Source organism: Papaver somniferum, chromosome 1 (assembly GCF_003573695.1).
Source record: "Papaver somniferum cultivar HN1 chromosome 1, ASM357369v1, whole genome shotgun sequence".
Classification (NCBI taxonomy): domain Eukaryota; kingdom Viridiplantae; phylum Streptophyta; class Magnoliopsida; order Ranunculales; family Papaveraceae; genus Papaver; species Papaver somniferum.
This window is the reverse complement of record NC_039358.1, coordinates 52,438,803-52,460,264: the sequence shown is the minus strand read 5'-3', so window position 1 is coordinate 52,460,264 and position 21,462 is coordinate 52,438,803. Positions and strand designations below refer to the sequence as shown.

General features: G+C 37.4%; 1 long non-coding RNA gene across 1 annotated transcript; it reads right to left on the bottom strand.

Moving 5' to 3' along the window:
- Positions 1 to 942: 942 nt before the first annotated feature.
- LOC113328980 lies at positions 943 to 2,915 on the bottom strand. The gene is made up of 2 exons (XR_003349675.1): positions 2,111 to 2,915; positions 943 to 1,594 (listed from the first exon to the last, which is right to left on the bottom strand). It is a non-coding gene; the product is annotated as an uncharacterized LOC113328980 (long non-coding RNA).
- Between the last annotated feature and the right edge of the window lie 18,547 nt (positions 2,916 to 21,462).

The window sequence follows — 21,462 nt, the reverse complement described above, 5'->3', positions numbered from 1 at the left end:
TAATAATTAATTAATTAGAGTACAGTAAACTTTCTATAATAAGAAAATATATTACCATTAATGTTTTGAAAAGGTTAATTATAAGTAAAAACAACTATATACTTTATTTTTCTTGACACAAAATTGACAATTATAAAATTGTAACGTTTAAGTCTTTTTAAGAGGATATTAAATGATTAATGGCACATAGAAGGCTTTCAGGCCGGGTACCAGGCCGGGTATCAGGCCGGGCATCATAATTAATTGCAAAGTCCGGGACCGCCCAATAAATTAATCCAGGCCAGGCCGGGTGGCCCATGAGGGCCATAACAGGCTTTGGGCTACTTCGGGTACAGACGGGCTCGGGCGGGTACAGACAGGCTGAGTATTTTCGGGTATTACTTACACCCTTAAATCCAAGTAAAGATCTGATAACGCTTTTTAGTGTTGCATCAATTAAGGTTTAAGTCATGGTATGGGCCTAGAGTACAAATATTACAGTTTTATGTTGTGCGAAGACGGAAGAGGAACTAATTACCAACAATATAGTTCGTTTTCGTTCACACTTGCTAAGTGAGCTCAAGTTGGCGAATCCAAATACTTCACATAACTCGACTAATAGCTTAGATTTTTTGTATGTCATTGTAGGCTCTCAGAGGCGTGGAGATCTGTTACAGTAGTATATAATCATTAGATTTCATGATTTACAAACAAATCCAACCCTTAACTTCACATGAATATCCCTAACTCCTAAACGTTCCCAGGATCAGTAGACGGGTGAAAACCTGATGGAGTAACCAAAACATAAACACAATATGATGTTTTCTGCAACAACAATGTAAGTACTGGTAGAAACATTTGATTAATTGATTAGAGGAGCAATAATAGAAGTACTGCCAAAAACATTCAATTGATTGATTAGAGGAGAAATGAGCTATAAAAATCCGAAGTGAAGATAAAACATTAACAACAACAAATTTAGATTCTTCTAAAATAAAGATTTTCGTTCAATGTGGATCTAATAAGAAAAGTAAAGACACTCAAGAATGGGTTGAAAAGCTACTAATGACGCAAAGGGTTAACAAAATAGCATCACAATATTGAAAGTTGTTAAGCCGGCACCAATTACATAACCCCAGTAAACTTGCAATAAGTGGCCAGAGTTGAATATTACGTAACCCAACATAGTTAAGACGAACAATCTCAACAGTCGGACCAAAGTTGTTTTTGGCAAATTATAGGAAACATTATGAGCTCTTTGGTTTGGTACGTATCTATCCAACCAACAAACTCCAGATACACCCTCCCAACCAGATGATTAGTTGTTTTTGACAAATTCTTGCCGCTTATTCACGCTCCCAGGGAGAGGAGTGAAATTGACACCATGCTTACTTCTTATCTTTGACCCAGTATCAGCTTCAAGCAGGCATAGCAAATCACTCACTGAGTCACTAATATAAACAGTCGCGTTCAGCTTGCCATTTGCACTTTCGTATTGCTGAAATATTTGCCTGTAAAATTTTACTTTTTATATAGTACCCTGCACTGCCCTAATAATTTCTCCTGTAGGAACCGGTCTTCATAATCAAACTCATTTGCTTGTATAGTAGACCCACTGTTCAAAAGCATTGAACATAAAAAGAGACTCGCTTACAAAATAAATTAGTATGGCTAAATTGTCACAATTTAAGATGGGATAATTCGACACTGTCGCAAATGACAACTATATCTTATAGACTCAGCTTCCATGTTTAAGCAAAGTTCAGTTGCATAGACAGATGGATGTATAAGTTAAAAGTAACTTTTAAGTGAATTTAGCTGACAATGTTCAATCTCCTTTGAGTACATGATGACAGATATTAAATCTCTGGTAGTGTCTGAAAAGGTGGTTTTGAACACTAAAATAAGAGACACAGTATCCTAATTAACACCTACATTGCATTTTCTATTCAACTGACATACTACTTGTGCGAATGATGTGATATACATCATGCACAACAATCAAATTGGAAATAGGGAACCCTAAGCATCTGTTTATGATCAAATTGGAAATAGCTACCCTAGCCACATTTGATACACTTAAATAGCAACAAAGATTTATTTTAAAACATTTTAATGTAAAATTGTTTACCTTCACAAAATTCCGATGAAGAATTTGTTGTCGGAACCTGTATGAACACATATACCTGTGATAGAAAACATCCCTATATGTTCCACAAAACAATTAACCAACCATTTCATTTTTTAATCAGAGTAGAATATTTTAACAAAAAAATGGAGAGAAGATAAACACAGATTTACCTTTCATCTAATTTTTTTTCATAAGCGAAAGCCGGATCCATCCCTACATGAACCCAGCCAGTTGGACTGGCCCACTTATAATGGCTTTCATTAACGGAATTCTTTCTCTCCTGATATTGTTTCCAACGGTATGAAATATATAACTATATATCAGAGTTCTGTTTGTAATTTCATCAAATATCTAGAATGCGTCATAAGGTGTCCTTTCAATGTGCATGGATTAGGCAAGTATACTTGAAACACCACACCTAAGAAGAGATATCAGAAAACTCATATAATGCAATACCGAACCTAGAGAGCCCAAAACGTTTTGATTAAAATTGGATTTACATATAAAGTAAAAATCGATCTCTTCGAAAATCAGTTGAAAGAAATCTGGTGTAAAAGATTTTGGGTTAGGCTGTTTATTTAGCTTTGCAAATTCAATGGGTCCTTCCATTGCTAAAAGAAGGAATCACTCTACCATTGATCATTTAAAAATCCATTGATCGATGATTACATGTAATCGATCAATAAGAAAGAAAAAAAATTCCCACAGAAAACCATCCGATAGGTTTCAATCGCGACCGAGCGAAATAGAATTGATGAGAATAGCTAGAGTTTCACAGACGCCCTTAAAAAATTTCGCTCACAAAGGCTTTTCATTGGGAAGAGAAACGACTGACATTGAATGAATGTGACCGAGAGAACCATTATATATGGGGGGACCGGGACCGTGCTTTATACTCCCAAAACTTAAATCTTAAGATTGTTGAATCTGAACTGTCCTTTTATGTCCCTAAACTGTAAATCCCAAGATGGTTGAATCTGGACCGTCCAAATAGAAAAACACCATTGTCTCTTATAATATAAACTAGATTTTTATCCCTTGATTTCTTCCCTGTTTCGACTGCAATAAAATATGCCTGCAAAGACAACTCAACCATTGACCTTAACTCAACTCTTCTTTCAATCATATCCTTTCAGCATTAGCAGCAACATAATCCTCATTATAAAACTCAACTCCCATGTAAACATCTTCTCTTCCAGGTTTGGTGCACGGTCATTCATTTACGCATCGGGCATCTTTTACTTTTAACCATATTTTTGATCTGATGTGATGTGGCTCCGCCTCGCCCCGTCTCGATTTGGTGTAGCTCGGCTTCGCCTCGCCCCATCCCGATGTTTTTTTGATTTAGTGTCAGATAGCTTTGTCTCTACCCGTCGCGATGCATTTTTACCCATGGATATGTTGATTAACTGAACACACTTTCAGCTTTCAAAAAAAATTGAAGTCATGTGGTGTAAGAAAAAAACTTGATGATAGTGGTAGACTGTTCAGTAATAAAAAAAATTCACCAAAATATCCTACAAATATGTGAATATTCTTCCAATCACAAAGAAAGGAGAAATATATAACATTAGAAAACAATTTCAAATTCGTAAACGAAAGATCAATTAGAAAATTGGTAAATTAACATTAACATTTTCTACTCTTGTTAAGCCACACCAATCAAAGTTTATTAGGAGACTACCCATATACTTAGGTGAGTATCTACGAAGTAGTTCACTCCTGTGAGTATGCCAAGGAACCATTCTCTTTTCCAATTTTTCTACATTATCTCAATTTATCCGTGATGCCTAGATTTTAACAATTCACTAAAAAAATGGAAGATTCATGCATATCCACATGTCCTAAAGCCCATAACCTGTGATCAGATTGTAATCCTATACTCTATTGATCACCGGTGATTGGCTTGAATACATATGCATTGGCTTATGTCTGTCATTAGATAGTTAACTTGAATGATTTTACATTCTTGCATTAATCCATCGGCAAACCTGGCATCACCTTATATCAGACTGTCAGCATCCATGAGGAAGTAAAACCTGCAACCTTAAACATAACCAATAAATTGTATTAACCGCTTGATATAGGTTTGGAAAAGTTATGAAACATAATTAACTTGATGTACTAACCTTCATAAATCAAATTATGTAAAAAGACAGGAAGAATAAAGGGATATTTGTAGTATACATGCATACCTTTAGACCAAGCTGACAGAGGTGCCGTAATGAATTTGAAACAATGCTTGAAAAGCTTCACAGTGGTGAGAAAAACATAGAAATAAATGACCACTTCACTCTTCTCAGAAAAAAAAATAATTAGATCAGCAGGATTAGGGAACAAAATTTATGAGCTGGATACAAAAAAAATACATGAGTAGAAATTACTTTGCGCACCAACATTTGAAGAGAGCTCGCAATGAACCAAGATGAAACTGCATCACGCAAAAAACAACACTCCCATTGGTGCAAAATATGTGCTTTGTTGTACAATATGTCAGTAAAATGTTCATTTCCCATTGGTGGTTTGAATTAACAATTGGTGTGTTGTTAGTAAGTGCTAACTGATGGCTATTGGGAAATAACAACACACCAATTGTTAATTCTTCCCTTGGGAAATATTATTGTTTGATATCTTACAATCACTTTTGTCTTTCTCGAATCCTGTCCTAAATTCATAAATTAAAAAAAATTTGTTCTAATATACAATCAAACTTAGATGTTGTTTGGGCTGTCGTAGGCTCAACAAATTAATAAATATATTTCCCACTAATTAACTGGTAATATAGTGGTAGTAAGAGATCTTTCCCACAAAGAGCTGTGTAATTGATATGTTATTTTATCAGCAAAATAAAGTAAATAACAAAGGGGGATTTGGTTGTGAGATAAATAAAAAGACAATAAAGAAAAGAGATGATTAAGGAAACCTTCGCCATTACCAAGCTATAACTGGATTAATATACTTATCTATTGTTTGTAAGAATCATTCATCACCAAGCGCAGAATAACAACTAGATCAGTGTTATCCCCAAAAATCCTTCAATCACTGGATACAGAAGTTCTCTCCTACCAGATTCTATTCAACGAACCACCAAGTAGTATATCACTCAAGGTGTAATCCAATCGAACGCCTTAAACTTTGTGAATTTAGGTTGATCCCAGTAGTTAAACTCTTAGATCAAGGTTTACTTGCTGGTGTTGTCTTCACACACGATTGCTCCACAGAATCTCTCTGTAAGGTCTCGCGATTTCTACTTTTGTAGAGAGTTAATCGACGATTACTTATCTCATAACTTCCACTAGCAATAGAACAATCAATACACTAATCTGGTTGCGCACCCAAACCAATCTAATAATCACTCATAAACCCTAGATATAGTAAAGACAAACGATGATGATAAAAACTCTCAATATGTTTGTATTATTAATAAAGCTTCACGCTTAGAATATTGAATTCATCCTTAATCAACAAAGGATTTAGCTACTCATATTACAAAGAAGATGAATAATGGTGGTTTCCCCCTAAAGGGGTAAACCCTAGGTTTTTGATGTAGAACTTGTGATATGAGATTCGATGATAGATTGAGTTTTACATAACCTAATACCTTTACAGGTTTACATTGCTTGGTCTCCAAGTATTTAGTTAGGTTTAGGAACCCGGCCCGAAAATACGACATAACGACTCCAAACTTGCCCTTAGGCCTTCAAAGATGTGAATACACGTTTCCCATTTGATAAGTTCGCGTACCCAGTCTGCAAACTTCAAATTCCAGAAGATATTTTCGGAAATAAGTCTGTGAACTCCGTCCGCAAACCCAGTTCGCGGACTTCACTGTCTTTGGTATTCAATGGAAACTGTTTTGGCCACAACTCCTTCATCCGAACTCGGAATGACCTCATTATTTTTGCATTATTTTTATCTTTCAATTATATTCAAGATGGTGTTGAGAAATCCTTAATTTGAATGAGTTAAGATCTGTCTTTGGCCTGTGTCTTGATTATGTGCGTTTTGCTCCTTTTCGTCGCACTTCTTCTACTTGTCTTGGACTTGGCCACTTGGATACTTGGAATACTTCTCTTCCTAACTCTTTTCAGCACTTTATAGCTCCTTTGTGGATGATCCACCTATTAGAGGCAAACAAGAGAAAACAAGAGTAATAATACGAATATATGCAAGAATAATAACTAAAGCAAGTATAGAATGAACACTAAAATCATATGAATTATGCACTTGTCAAATTCCCCCACACTTAGCTTTTGATAGTCCTCGAGAAAACTAAATAAAACTAATCCTAAATATAACAACTCCATGTCGTGAGGATACAATTACTCTTAGCATGAATAACAAGCCTTTAAACCCCTAGGTGTCCCTAGTGGACGAGTTATAGTATCGTGAGGGCTTACAAGAGGTATACCCACAAAACCTACTCCAATTTCTCGCCTTGGAAGAACCACTAAGGATAGACACAAAGCAAAAAGTCAAGTAATTAGCTCGCATATGTTCTCTAGTTACAAACATCCCACATACATTCCAATCATCACACATAAGTAATTACTTACGTGTATCATTCAACCTGATTGTAAAACTCTACTAAGATAGTCATCGTACTTGTTGCAGTGTTTATCACAATACTCGCATACTGAAATCACATGGATAGATAAGAAAATGAAAATAGAAAGTGAAGTGTGCAAATGTTGACTTAAGTCAAAGATGTTACCCAAAATACTTGTATGAATGTCGTCAAAGGATATATATTTATAGTGCACTAGTTGAGAGAAGCACCCATTTAACTCGACCACATGATTAGATATTCTAAGCGCATGTTCTTTTTCAGCAAGTATGTGATAGTTGCCTTGGATCCTGCACTCCTGCTTGCTTAGGCGACGGAGACAGGGACAACGTTTCACACATACTGCTATCAAAGTGTCAAGAACCTCATCAACAGTCTTTTTGACTTGCTATATAATGATGATATGATTTTTTTTCATCGACTATGATTAATCCGCAATTCCGGACCTATCATTTATTAGTGTCGATAAATGAAGATGAGCCTTATTTATTTATTTTTCTTTTTCCTTTTTTTTTTCCGGCTCACTCTTTATGAGTGTTAGACAATTGTCTATGGGGCTTTCAAATACTCAACCAATGATTACCTTGCTACAACATCCACGGTAGTATCAGGATCCCACCAAATCACTTTAGAGAAATATAACACTGCAAAGATAAAAAGAAAGTGATTCAGTAATGATTAATTGCGAGGATAAATCTTTCAAATGACTACCATAGATTAGTTTCGCATTCAATTATGAACGTATATATATATTTAAGGATTTAAATAAATGGAACTTAATTTATAACCGTAAGAACTGTTTCAACCTAAAAAGGTTTAGAGTGTCATCCTAAATAGCTCATAATTAACTCCAAAAGATGAAGTCCCAAGAATGCGAGAAATCAAAGAGTATTATTTTTTTATTTTGTATGCAAACCAAACATGCTTAACTACTCCCCCACACTTAAACTCAACATTGTCCTCAATGTTCAAAACCGAAAATTCTGATTTCTGATATAATAGCCCTGAAAAACTTAAAAACTGTACAAATGGGTAGGAAATTAGGAAAAACATCCTAAATAAAAGTTGTTTTCCTACGTCTTTTCTATAAGGAGTCAAACTTTCACAGTGTTTCGATAAACGGTCTGACTTTTAAGGCCTCCGGACTGACTGACATGCAATTTGAAAAAGTTCTGGAAAAATACCTAAACTCAAATTTCCAGTCCTATCGCTCCAACTTAACAGACTCCAAATTCAGATTTTCTTTTTTTAAAATAAAGGTATGTCTGTCCTATTTAAAATTTTGGGTCAACCACTCAAATCGGACTCCGTATGAAGTCTCGAGAGCTATTTTCGTAACAAGCGCGCAGTCAGAATTTTCTGACGAGAATTCGTCAAAATTTCTTTATAGATATAGGACTTTGTAAAATCTAAGATGGAAATGCAAGATATGATATGAAAAACTAAAAATAAAATAAAAACAGAAGTGATAGATATACAAAACCGATGGGTTGCCTCCCATTTAGCGCTTGGTTTAACGTCGTCAAAGCCCGACGTTATTGTTATCGTCCGTACACCAACAATCTGAAAATTTGGTAATCCTTCCAAATAACAATACGCAATTCAAATAATAGCTTCACAAAAATATTAGCACAAAATATAAATATTGAAGCTATCACTTTATTGAAGTTTCCCCCACACTTAGTCCTTTCTACACTTGGAAGTGGATAAAGAACATATATTTCAGGAACTTCAAAAGGTTCCTCAGCTTGGTGAACCTGCACAATACTCGAATCAAACACATCAAGTGGTGGATACTTAGAAGCAAAATAATCTGTTAAAACTTTAGAAGCACACAACTCCAATCCTAAGTGAGGTATTTTCTTAAAAGTTGAGTTAACAACTCTTTTATAATCTACTTCAATTGGATGGAAAGGATCAATAGATACAGAATTATGCAAAGGATTAGACAAACCTTGTACCGGATCCTCATTAATTATCTCCGATGAATTATTTACCTCAAGTATATCGTCGTCCTCTACCGAACTATTATTATCTAGCTCAATTGGGTCTTCCACGACATCAATCAATTTGGTTTCATTCTCAATCTCCATCTCTTCAACAACCTGAAATTGGAATCCTCCCCCAAAAATTCTAGTTCATTGGTACAAATACTATGGTCTTCCGTATGAGTCTCCGACAAAGAGAAAGTCGGGTCTACTTCTTGCAAATCAACCGGCCTAAAAACATTGTAATATGGATGTTCATTGTAACGTTGATATGCATTTGAGTATGTCACACCGTTCATAACAATGGTTCGGTCATACCAAAGCTACTCCTTTTGGATAGGCGAATAATCATTATAAAGATCCGGAGTTGGAATAACTTCATCACTGTTACAAAGGCTTTCAAAAAGTTGCTCATCTTTCTTCATTTTCTCCTTAAGTTGATTCATGTCTCTCCTTAAGTTGTTAATGCCCTCTTGAAGTTCTTGGAGTGATTGATCAACACTTTGTTGATGTTGATCAATACTTTGTAGACGTTGCTCTTTAAGTGACTCCCATGTTGAAAAACTGGCCTTAAACTGAAGCATAAACTGGTCAAACTTCTGTTCAAGTTTAGGAGATAAACGATTAGAAACATAACTATCCTCCCATCCTTGTGATTATTCACTTACATGCCCTTCATATAGTTGTTGACATGTATGAAAAATATCCATAAGGTTCTGTGGGATAATAATCATAACCAAAAGATTGTTTTTGATTATACCCATAAGATGGTTGGTAGTTTTCATATGAATGAGATTGAAAACCATATTGATTACCATTGTTGTATTCGTAATCTTGTGCTCCATACATGTTATTTCCATGAGGAAACATGACGACTCACAAGAAAGATAAAATAACAACTAAAATAAAAACAAGCTAAACAAATAACAAATCAATTAGCGACATCTCCCCGGAAGCGGCGCCAAAATTTGTTTGTACTGTCGTAGGCTCAACAAATTAATAAATATATTTCCCACTAATTAACTGGTAATATAGCGGTAGTAAGAGATCGTTCCCACATAGAGCTGTGTAATTGATATGTTATTTGATCAACAAGATAAAGTAAATAACAAAAGGGGGGTTTGGTTGTGATATAAATAGAAAGACAATAAAGAAAAGAGAAGATTAAGGAATCCTTCGCCATTACCAAGCGATAACTAGATTAATATACTTATCTATTGTTTGTAAGAAAGACAAAACTTCCCATTTCTAATTAGTGCTGGTTTTCTGCAGGAAAACAGGATGGATGAAAATCCTTAATAAGTCTAACTTTTATCACAAGGTGTCTCGCAGAAATACCTTCGAGACTTACCTATATGAGTATGGAAATTAGGCCGTTTCCTAAGAGAAGAAGACCGTTCTCTAAAGAAGACTCATGAATCCAGGATTTAAGCACATGGCCATTAATGTGCGAGCTACAGAACACACTATTCTCAGAAATCAATATGTGTTGAAATTACGGTTTTATCATTAGGGGTACTTGGTTCAAGACTAGTTTCACCACTGAACCTCGATAAGGCTTTGAATTTCTTACACTAAGTGAAGGTTCAAATCCAAAAGATACCTATCATTTATGTATTGGTTTCAACGATGATGCTTATTTTCCAAACTAAGCGTGAACTACGTTGGCTTGATCCCACTCGGGTACGTAGGCAGTCACTTTAGTGATGCAGCCACTCTGAATTAATTTTTTTTTTTACTTTGTGTTTTTTTGTTTTTCTCATTTTTTAAAATAGGGGGAGAATGTTGGATATTTTCAAGGTTTGCCGCTACGCAGAGTTATACGGTGATCGACCTGACCGGTCAGGTCGTGGGGGTCTAGAAGTTTCCATTCAAAACCTAGAAGTTTCCATTCAAAATTGAACAGACGCGTCTCTTCCTATAAGCCACCATTAATGGCTTTTGGAAGCGTCTGTTGGTGATGAAACGACACTACCAACATGCATGAATATCACTGGCAGGCCTTGAAAGGGTGTATAAATTAAGCGCAATGAAAACGGGGGCCTACAGTAATACCGCAAGTGCACGGTCGTCGGTTGTAGCTCGTGCAAGTACGGGTCGATCCACAGAGATCGGGTGTGTTTTGAAGTGTTTATAGCTAATTGGGTTCCTAAATTGCTGTTGGGCTTTGAAGCCTTTTGGCTTAAATTGGGCTTTGAGTACTAATGGGTTTGAATGCCCTTTGAATGAATTGGGCTTAGTGGGTTTGTTTAACAATAAAAAGAACTGAGCTTGGGCTCAGTTATCTTTGAAGTGTAAATGGGCTTTGGCCTTAAACTTAGGCTTTAGATTAAGCCTGAATGGGATTGGGCCTTAATGAATTTGGGCTTTGGTCTTAAACAACTGGGCTTTGGTTAAGCCCACAGTTGACTGAATTGGGTTTAGTTTGATGGGCCTTTGGGATGAAATGTATTGGGCTTAGCTATTGAACTAGGCCTTTGGGGAGGAACTGGACTTGGCTTGGCAGCAGAAGAAGTGGCAGGGCAGCAGCAGCTTGGCATCAGCATCAGCAGCAGCAGCAGCTTCAGGGCAGATAGTGATGCAGCAGGAACTGCAGGAAGGCAGCAGCAGCAGCTGCAAGGGAAGAAAAGCAGCAGCACTGCAGCTGCACAAGCAGTGGAAAGCAAGAGAAAAGCAACAACAGCAGAGGCAGCAGTGTAGCAGAAAAAGGCAGTGCACAACAGCAGCAGCAACAGAGTTGCAACAGCAGCTGCAGACAACTGCAAGGCAAGTGACAACAAAGCAAATAGCAGCAAAACAGTGAACAAAAGCAAAACAAAACAAGAATGAACCAAGGCCTAAGGCCAAGGGCAGGGATGTGGTGAAGAAACTGAAATGAAGCAAGGCTAGGCAGAATACAGGCAAACATGAGGTATACTAAAAGAATGGAAGAGAACTAGCTTGCTATAAGCACTAGTTTCTCCCAATGCACAATCAACACTGCATCCTAAGCATACACAGGGAATGGCAAGAAAATCAGCTTGCTTTAAGCACCGATTTCTTCCATTACACAATTAGCACAAAGCTTCAAATGTATCTAGCCTAGCATTCCATTATGTAACTGACAGTGACAGGAGCAACAACAAACATGATCACAACTAACTGAACTAACATTGAACAACATCTAAACAGGACACATGTTAACAGGAGATGAAACTAAAAACATTAACAGAAACATCACACTAAACAGGAATTAACAGAACATGAACATTAAACAAGCAGCAAATTGAACTAAAAACATTAAGCATAACAAGTGAACTGTAATTGAGCAAGTGAACTAAAAATTAACAATTTTAACATTTAACAGAACTTGAAAGTTCTGGATGTTGGCTACTCCAAGCATAACTATTACAACATACCCACAGTCTTATATATACCCACAACACATTAGGGTTCTACAAAAAAAATTCCCAAACTGACAGAGCTAGGGTTGGTGAATTCTTACCTAATTTGATGTAGCAACATCAAATTGAACGCAACCCATTACTCTACTTGTCCTTCTCTACCTCTCCATGCCTTCAATTTCACTCTAGCTCAACCCAATTTACCTATTTCACACTTTAGGGTTTCGGGCAGAGAATGTGTGGAATAAGTGAATTAGATGGACTAGGGAGATGGGAACAATGATGGGTTATCATTGTTTGACGTGGTGACAGAGAGTGGGTGGCGGAGCAGGTGGTGACAGAGGTGGAGAAGGTGGTGGACATGGTTCTGTTGAAGACGGTGGTGAAGTTGCAGAGAGGAATGGGGGAGAGTGGCTCGACTGAGTTTGGGGTAGGGGGCGTGTTTGGTTAGGTGGATGGGTTCGGTCGCTAGGGTGTGAGGCGGGTTCATCAAGAGATGATGTTTCGTGAGATGGGCCGCGAGATGCGAAGCTGGTAGGTGGATCGGATGGTGATGTGAAGTGAAGCTTGTAGCGACCGTCAGATTTTTTGATACAACGAAGTTAACGGCTCTAGATGGGGTTAGGTGTTGTAGTGTAAGGCGGAGATATCCAACGTTGATGAACAGCAAGGGAGCGACCGTTGGATTCAACTACCATCTAATCTGAAGGCTTGGAATTTCAGCGTTGTGGTGCTTGGCAGAGACTTCAGATTTTGATGCTCTATGAAGGAGCGACCATCGGATGCTTCTGGGAACTGATCTGACGGCTGAGAACGGAGGCGCTTTTGTGTGTAGAAAATGAGGTTGTGCGCACCATTCTTCGCGGCTTCCTTGCGTGATTTCTCCCGGCTTTTCACTACTTTTCTGCTCTTTTCGCTCCGCGACTCATCCGAACTTTATTTATTACCTAAAAATACAAAATTAATTAATAAAAATATTTATTCTTGAAAACAATGAAAATACAGAATATGGGATAAAGTGTAGAATTCATGCACAAAAGATGAGTTAAAATGCCAACAAAAAGGGATAAATATATACAATATTTGGCACTCATCAAATACCCCCAAACCTGAATTTTACTTGTCCTCAAGTAAAACAAAACTAAGGAAATCCTAACTATACCAATGTCGCTGGTCTCTCGAATGCATTTAGCGTATGCACTAAGCCTTTTAAACCACTAAGTGTCCCTAGTGGACGAGTTGAAGTCTCGTGAAGGTTTACCAGAGGTGTGCCTACAAAACCTAAGGACAAAATATAAGCTCAGATTCCATCAAACGTGACATGTGCAAAACAGTTAAAGCTCACATCAAAATGGAGATGTCAATCTAGCTATCGAAGGCACAATTCTAGCACTGATAACAAAAAAAGACATGTGATAAGAGTGTAAAGTGTATCTACACATGTGTAAAGAAAGATCTGAAGTCATGACTACTAATCACCAAGAGATAGTTTCTCAGGCTAAGAACTGAGGTCGAAATCTAGCTAGCTGTCCGGACTTTACGAGAATTGTGAATGAGTTGGAGGTATTTCACAATTACTCGCGTTGTACATCAATGGCATACACCCTCCTTGCTTATTACAACAACAAAATGACTATTTACATGACTCTTATTTACATTGACTATTCTCTTTTATTTTTGGAACAAGAGATGATGGAATTGATAAATACTTGATTTTTTTTTTTTTTTATTTTTTCTGATATTTTTTTTTTTTTTTTTTTTTTTTTTTTTTTTTTTTTTTTTTTTTTTTAAACAAGAACACTTTTGATACATAACAAAAGAAACAAAATTACATGACACTTTGCAAGAGGTAGCCCTTTTTGATGCACCCAGTTAAATTCGATGGTTGTCTTTCTTAATGTAACCTCCACCTTCTATCCCAACCAACCAAAGAACAAGCTAGTCAAGTTTCGTTCAGTATTCTAAAGTGATTGGCAATCGTAACTTCCTATCAAACACCTTGAAGATCGAGGCCATACATGTATTGGTAGATCGTGCGCGTGCAAATTTCTTATCACGATGTGAATTGTGCTAGAATCAGGGTGCCTAAATATCTAGACTAAGACTCCTAATAAAAATACATATTTGCACAAGAGTCAACATTTCAAGGTAAATGAGCTCCATTTTTTAATTTTTTAATTTTTCTAATTTTTTTGAATTTTGATTTTTTCAATTTTTTTTGGATTTTTTCAATTTTTTCAAAAAGAAGAAGGAGTTCGTTTTCAATTATGGCAAATTATCATGGTATTCTACTCTATACCCCCAAACCTAAACTAAACATTGTCCTCAATGTTTCAAAATATGGAAAGAATTATAAAACAACATATGGAAAGGGACATGCTGAGTAGAGTAAAAGGAGAGAGAATACCCGATTTCGGCGAAAGCAGAATTAAAACTCCGTTATTTAAGGCAAAAATCCAACATATTTCAGCCGAGATCATATTGGATTAGCAAAGTATATACAAAAGGAACAAAAGGGTTTTTAAGAAATTTTTAACTACTGGATTATATACAAAAATTCACCATACACTAACAATCTAAAGAGTTGAGGATCAACCCAAAAGACGAAGTGTAGACACAAAGGAAGTTTCAAAACACTAAAATTGGACTTAAATGGGAATGAGAGTGAAAAACCGAATGAATCACCCCTAAACCTAAATTGTTCAACAGGTTTACTTTTAAGCACAAAATCTTTTAATTTTAAGGGTTCAGGATTCAAAAGGTCTAACTCATAATGGACTGTTTTCGGGATGGGCAAACATGCAATTTCCAACTGTGGCTCTTTAAAAGTGTTATATTTTGAAGCAAAATAGTCCAAGAGGACTTGGGAAGCACACAGTTCCAATCCTAGATTAGGAATTTTCAGAAAAAATGGTTTTACAATATTGGCACAAACCAAATCTAGGTTGGGTGGAAGGCCATCAGATTGTGACTTAGGTAGAAGAATAGGCATATCATTATCAATCAAATCAAAATCTTCTAACTCATCTGCACATGTCACATCATGCTCACAATCATCAGTCAAATTGGCAAGATCACAACCAGAATTATCAACATCATCAACAGATTTATTCTTATGTATCGACACATCAGGGGAAACATCACATGGAATACTAGAAGAAATATCATGCATTAAGGTCGGGGCAGAGAAGCCTAATGTATTTGAACCCAAAGGTTCCATAACATTTTCAGTATAGACATGTTCTTCTAACATAACATCATAATCATCATCATCATCATGATAGGGATTTTGCAATCTAGGATAATTTTCAATCCTAAGGTCGGAGCTATTACAAGAATAAAACTCTAATTCATGAGGGTGACTCATATCATGTGGTGTTGTTCCTGTTTCCCTAACGGATTCCCATTGATGGGTTCTCTCTGCAATCTCGGCTAAAAAATTCCATGCATCATCCACAGATTTATCAATAAATTCACCATTACACATAGACTCAACCATGGTTCGAGATTTAAAGTCTAGTCCCTCATAGAGGATGACGACAAGTCTCCACTTCTCAATTCCATGGTGCGGACATTCATTCAACAAATCATTAAAACGTTCAAAATAGTGAAAAACAGTTTCCTCATCCAATTGGACAAAACAATTGATACTTTGACGAATAGCGATGGTCCTATGATGTGGAAAGAATTTTTGGAAAAATTGATTAGTGAGGTGTTCCCAAGTGGTGATTGATTGTGGTCTCAAACCGTAAAACCATGTTTTGGCCCTTTCTTTTAAAGAAAATGTAAACAAATGCAATCTCAGAGAGTCTTCGGACATGTGATCAGGTTGCATAGTCCGACAAATTTGCTCAAACTCTCTTACATGAGTATAGGGGTTCTCAGAATCGAACCCTCGAAATATAGGAAGTATTTGTATCATGCTTGCATTTATTTTAAAAGGGTTATTGGTTTGAGGTAATACAATACATGATAATGGAATTTTTACTGATGGATACATGTATTCATGGAGAGCACGAGGTTGGTCCATTTTGAAATGACACAAAGCCCACTATTTGGTTTTAAATGGGAAAATTTTGGTTTTTGATGGGTTTGGATTTTTGGGAAAAATTTGGTTTTGGTGGGATATATAAAAATTTGGTTTAAAATGGGAGCAAGTAAAATTTTAGATTTTTTTTTTTTTTTTTTTTTTTAAATTAAGAAAAATAAAATTTGGTTATTGAAATGGGAGCAAGCCCACTGTGCAAGCCTCTAATGAAATGGAAGGAAGGCTGCGGCCTACGAAAATCCAAGTTTTAATTTTGAAAGTTTAATTTGGCCCAGTTGGTTAAGGCCCGACGTTTGTTTTAAAACTTTGGTTTCGAGGTCCACTTACAAGTCCACAATCAGTTATAAGCTCAGCTGGGTTTAAACCCAGAGTCCAAAATACAAGTCCAATGGAAGAATTTAAACAAGCCCACACAAAATAAATACAAGCCCACAAATTAAACAACAAGCCCAAAAATAATTAATTACAAACCCAAAATAGAGAAATAAAAAGCCCAAAAAATTGGGTTAATTATTACAAGCCCACAATTAAAGAAATTTGGAAGCCCACAGGTTGGGTTCTCTCAATGGAATGGGTTTAGGCTTACCTTTTTAGCACAGCCCAGCTGCTCTGATATTGTTGCAAAAACCCAGTTGGGTTTTGGTTCTTTTCCTTGGTGGCGTCCCAGCAGAGGAAAAACAGGTTCAGAATCAGCAGGTCCAACAGCAAATGAAATGAAGCAGATGCAGATGCAAATGCTATGAAATGAAATACAAAAATAGCTAAAGAAAAACACAGATAAAACACAGCACCAATCCCCGGCAACGGCGCCAAAAACTTGGCAGGCCTTGAAAGGGTGTATAAATTAAGCGCAATGAAAACGGGGGCCTACAGTAATACCGCAAGTACACGGTCGTCGGTTGTAGCTCGTGCAAGTACGGGTCGATCCACAGAGATCGGGTGTGTTTTGAAGTGTTTATAGCTAATTGGGTTCCTAAATTGCTGTTGGGCTTTGAAGCCTTTTGGCTTAAATTGGGCTTTGAGTACTAATGGGTTTGAATGCCCTTTGAATGAATTGGGCTTAGTGGGTTTGTTTAACAATAAAAAGAACTGAGCTTGGGCTCAGTTATCTTTGAAGTGTAAATGGGCTTTGGCCTTAAACTTAGGCTTTAGATTAAGCCTGAATTGGATTGGGCCTTAATGAATTTGGGCTTTGGTCTTAAACAACTGGGCTTTGGTTAAGCCCACAGTTGACTGAATTGGGTTTAGTTTGATGGGCCTTTGGGATGAAATGTATTGGGCTTAGCTATTGAACTAGGCCTTTGGGGAGGAACTGGACTTGGCTTGGCAGCAGAAGAAGTGGCAGGGCAGCAGCAGCTTGGCATCAGCATCAGCAGCAGCAGCAGCTTCAGGGCAGATAGTGATGCAGCAGGAACTGCAGGAAGGCAGCAGCAGCAGCTGCAAGGGAAGAAAAGCAGCAGCACTGCAGCTGCACAAGCAGTGGAAAGCAAGAGAAAAGCAACAACAGCAGAGGCAGCAGTGTAGCAGAAAAAGGCAGTGCACAACAGCAGCAGCAACAGAGTTGCAACAGCAGCTGCAGACAACTGCAAGGCAAGTGACAACAAAGCAAATAGCAGCAAAACAGTGAACAAAAGCAAAACAAAACAAGAATGAACCAAGGCCTAAGGCCAAGGGCAGGGATGTGGTGAAGAAACTGAAATGAAGCAAGGCTAGGCAGAATACAGGCAAACAGGAGGTATACTAAAAGAATGGAAGAGAACTAGCTTGCTATAAGCACTAGTTTCTCCCAATGCACAATCAACACTGCATCCTAAGCATACACAGGGAATGGCAAGAAAATCAGCTTGCTTTAAGCACCGATTTCTTCCATTACACAATTAGCACAAAGCTTCAAATGTATCTAGCCTAGCATTCCATTATGTAACTGACAGTGACAGGAGCAACAACAAACATGATCACAACTAACTGAACTAACATTGAACAACATCTAAACAGGACACATGTTAACAGGAGATGAAACTAAAAACATTAACAGAAACATCACACTAAACAGGAATTAACAGAACATGAACATTAAACAAGCAGCAAATTGAACTAAAAACATTAAGCATAACAAGTGAACTGTAATTGAGCAAGTGAACTAAAAATTAACAATTTTAACATTTAACAGAACTTGAAAGTTCTGGATGTTTTGGCTACTCCAAGCATAACTATTACAACATACCCACAGTCTTATATATACCCACAACACATTAGGGTTCTACAAAAAAAATTCCCAAACTGACAGAGCTAGGGTTGGTGAATTCTTACCTGATTTGATGTAGCAACATCAAATTGAACGCAACCCATTACTCTACTTGTCCTTCTCTACCTCTCCATGCCTTCAATTTCACTCTAGCTCAACCCAATTTACCTATTTCACACTTTAGGGTTTCGGGCAGAGAATGTGTGGAATAAGTGAATTAGATGGACTAGGGAGATGGGAACAATGATGGGTTATCATTGTTTGACGTGGTGACAGAGAGTGGGTGGCGGAGCAGGTGGTGACAGAGGTGGAGAAGGTGGTGGACATGGTTCTGTTGAAGACGGTGGTGAAGTTGCACAGAGGAATGGGGGAGAGTGGCTCGACTGAGTTTGGGGTAGGGGGCGTGTTTGGTTAGGTGGATGGGTTCGGTCGCTAGGGTGTGAGGCGGGTTCATCAAGAGATGATGTTTCGTGAGATGGGCCGCGAGATGCGAAGCTGGTAGGTGGATCGGATGGTGATGTGAAGTGAAGCTTGTAGCGACCGTCAGATTTTTTGATACAACGAAGTTAACGGCTCTAGATGGGGTTAGGTGTTGTAGTGTAAGGCGGAGATATCCAACGTTGATGAACAGCAAGGGAGCGACCGTTGGATTCAACTACCATCTAATCTGAAGGCTTGGAATTTCAGCGCTGTGGTGCTTGGCAGAGACTTCAGATTTTGATGCTCTATGAAGGAGCGACCATCGGATGCTTCTGGGAACTGATCTGACGGCTGAGAACGGAGGCGCTTTTGTGTGTAGAAAATGAGGTTGTGCGCACCATTCTTCGCGGCTTCCTTGCGTGATTTCTCCCGGCTTTTCACTACTTTTCTGCTCTTTTCGCTCCGCGACTCATCCGAACTTTATTTATTACCTAAAAATACAAAATTAATTAATAAAAATATTTATTCTTGAAAACAATGAAAATACAGAATATGGGATAAAGTGTAGAATTCATGCACAAAAGATGAGTTAAAATGCCAACAAAAAGGGATAAATATATACAATATTTGGCACTCATCAATCACTATAAGTAGCGAAGATGTTCTCCCATTCTAACACATCAAAAAATAATCTGTTTTCTTCTTCTCTAAAAAGCATCATCAGAACCTTATACAATGTGATTCTTGGTCGGGTCAAGGAAGTACAATCCTTGAATTCGATTACGGTGTTAGGGCTTCATTGAATCCTGAAGGCATAATTCGAGAGACCGTTTGTACTCGCCAAATTTATTGGGAAAGGTCGAATTATTATCTAAAAGAATCGAAAGAGCCTTGAAGTCAGGGGTACACCATTTTCTGTTTCTGTTTTCATCCTCTTGTTTAACCCAAAATTTCTAACACTAGCTTCAAGTTGTACTTGGACATGTTAATGGGCTTTTTTGTGGGAACTTGTTGCTCTCCTGGGCCCGGGCATTGGGTTAGTTTTCCAATAATATGGTATCTTTTTTATTTAATTTTCTAACTTGCTCTGAAGAATATCCTTTTTGTAGTGACAACTAATATTCTACAGAATCAATTCCCTGGTACCAAACAACCTTAATATCTAGATGGTGTAGAGTCTGTAGACTAAGTAGCTAGAGAGGAAAATGCTACCTTCCACTGTCTGAAGCTGAGCAAACTCGGGTGACTTGTGACATCTACTTATTATAGTTGCAATTCTTTAGTTGCACTTAAATGCCATGGTTGGTTGCCGATATGCCAATCGAACCTCTCAATTAAAGTCTAAAGTTTGATGAACCTTCAATCTTCTTCATACTTGTCCATCATCTCAGAGTTTCGATCAGAACCTTGACATATACAAGCAGTACGCCTCTGAGACTGACACAAGCCATGAGTGCTTGTTGGGCCTACTACATTTTCGGACTACATGCACAATTGCTGACAGGACAAGTACTGTGTTTCTGCCTGTGACAAAGATTCCGTATTCATTACGGTTTACAAAATCCCCAAGGAATATAAATAAATTGTTGGGTGAATTCTGCAAGTACTCCATACCATAGTAAGCCATTGGAAATTCTTTGCTCTCCTTCCTCCATTGACGTCCCCTTCTGCATACATCCACTTGTGACGCAGAGTTGCTCGTCAGCAGTCCTGTAAGAAGTAATTGTCCAGTGATGAACGAGGCCATGAGGGGGCTACAAGTGGCCAATGTGACCAAAGAAACATGTGAACTTGATAGAAAAAAAAACTTTGTAGAGAACGGCAAATACAAGGGAGAAAATAAGAAAAAGTTGCCACCTAAATTGCTAATTAGATGGATAGGGGTGGCAATATGTGCCTACCAACCAGAACTCTCCCACGGTTAGATTTTAAGTGAGTAAATGCTAGTTTCCTGTCGATAGTACCTGCCAACCAGAACTCTGAAGATGCACATATGCATGAATAACTTTATCAGGTGAGCCCAGATGGGCACATGAGATCAAATGCAAGTCTTTTTCTATCTTCCCACTTTCATTGAGAAAGGTAATTGTCTTGCTTTATTGAAATACCAGCACTTGTTTCAAGTTTCAACTGGAGAAGGAAGAAACAGATATGGTTTTGCAAAGTTGAATAGACCTCACTTAGTATAGCTTTTCCATGTTCGGTTTCAGTCGACCTGGATTAAGGATCCCATAGTTAAGGAATCTATGCAAGTAGGCCCGTCACACTAAATCATTAATTGTCGTGCTTTCACTAGACTGTATAAAGGTAGCTTCATCAATAATTACAAGGTACGAGGCACTGTATGTCTCTTTGCTCGTTATATATACAATTTGAGTTATATTAAAATTTTTATTTTAACCTAAAAATAGATAAAACTGAAAAATTGATTGTAATTTTTTTTCAAAAACGGATGGAGTAGCATGAATATCTGATTTTCCAATGCCAATTATCTGTAATTAAATCATTAATCTTCATAGGTGTTTCTTCTTCTATAACAGTTGGATGTATAGGGAATTCTGTATTTGGAATCCATCTTTCAGACGATAACAATATGGCCGATAGAGTCCTTGCTAATTCTGGTTGGATTCTTAATTTTCCTAACTCCAAAGTTATGCATCTTACCAGAGTAGGCTCTGACCATGCTCCTCTTTTGCTTGAC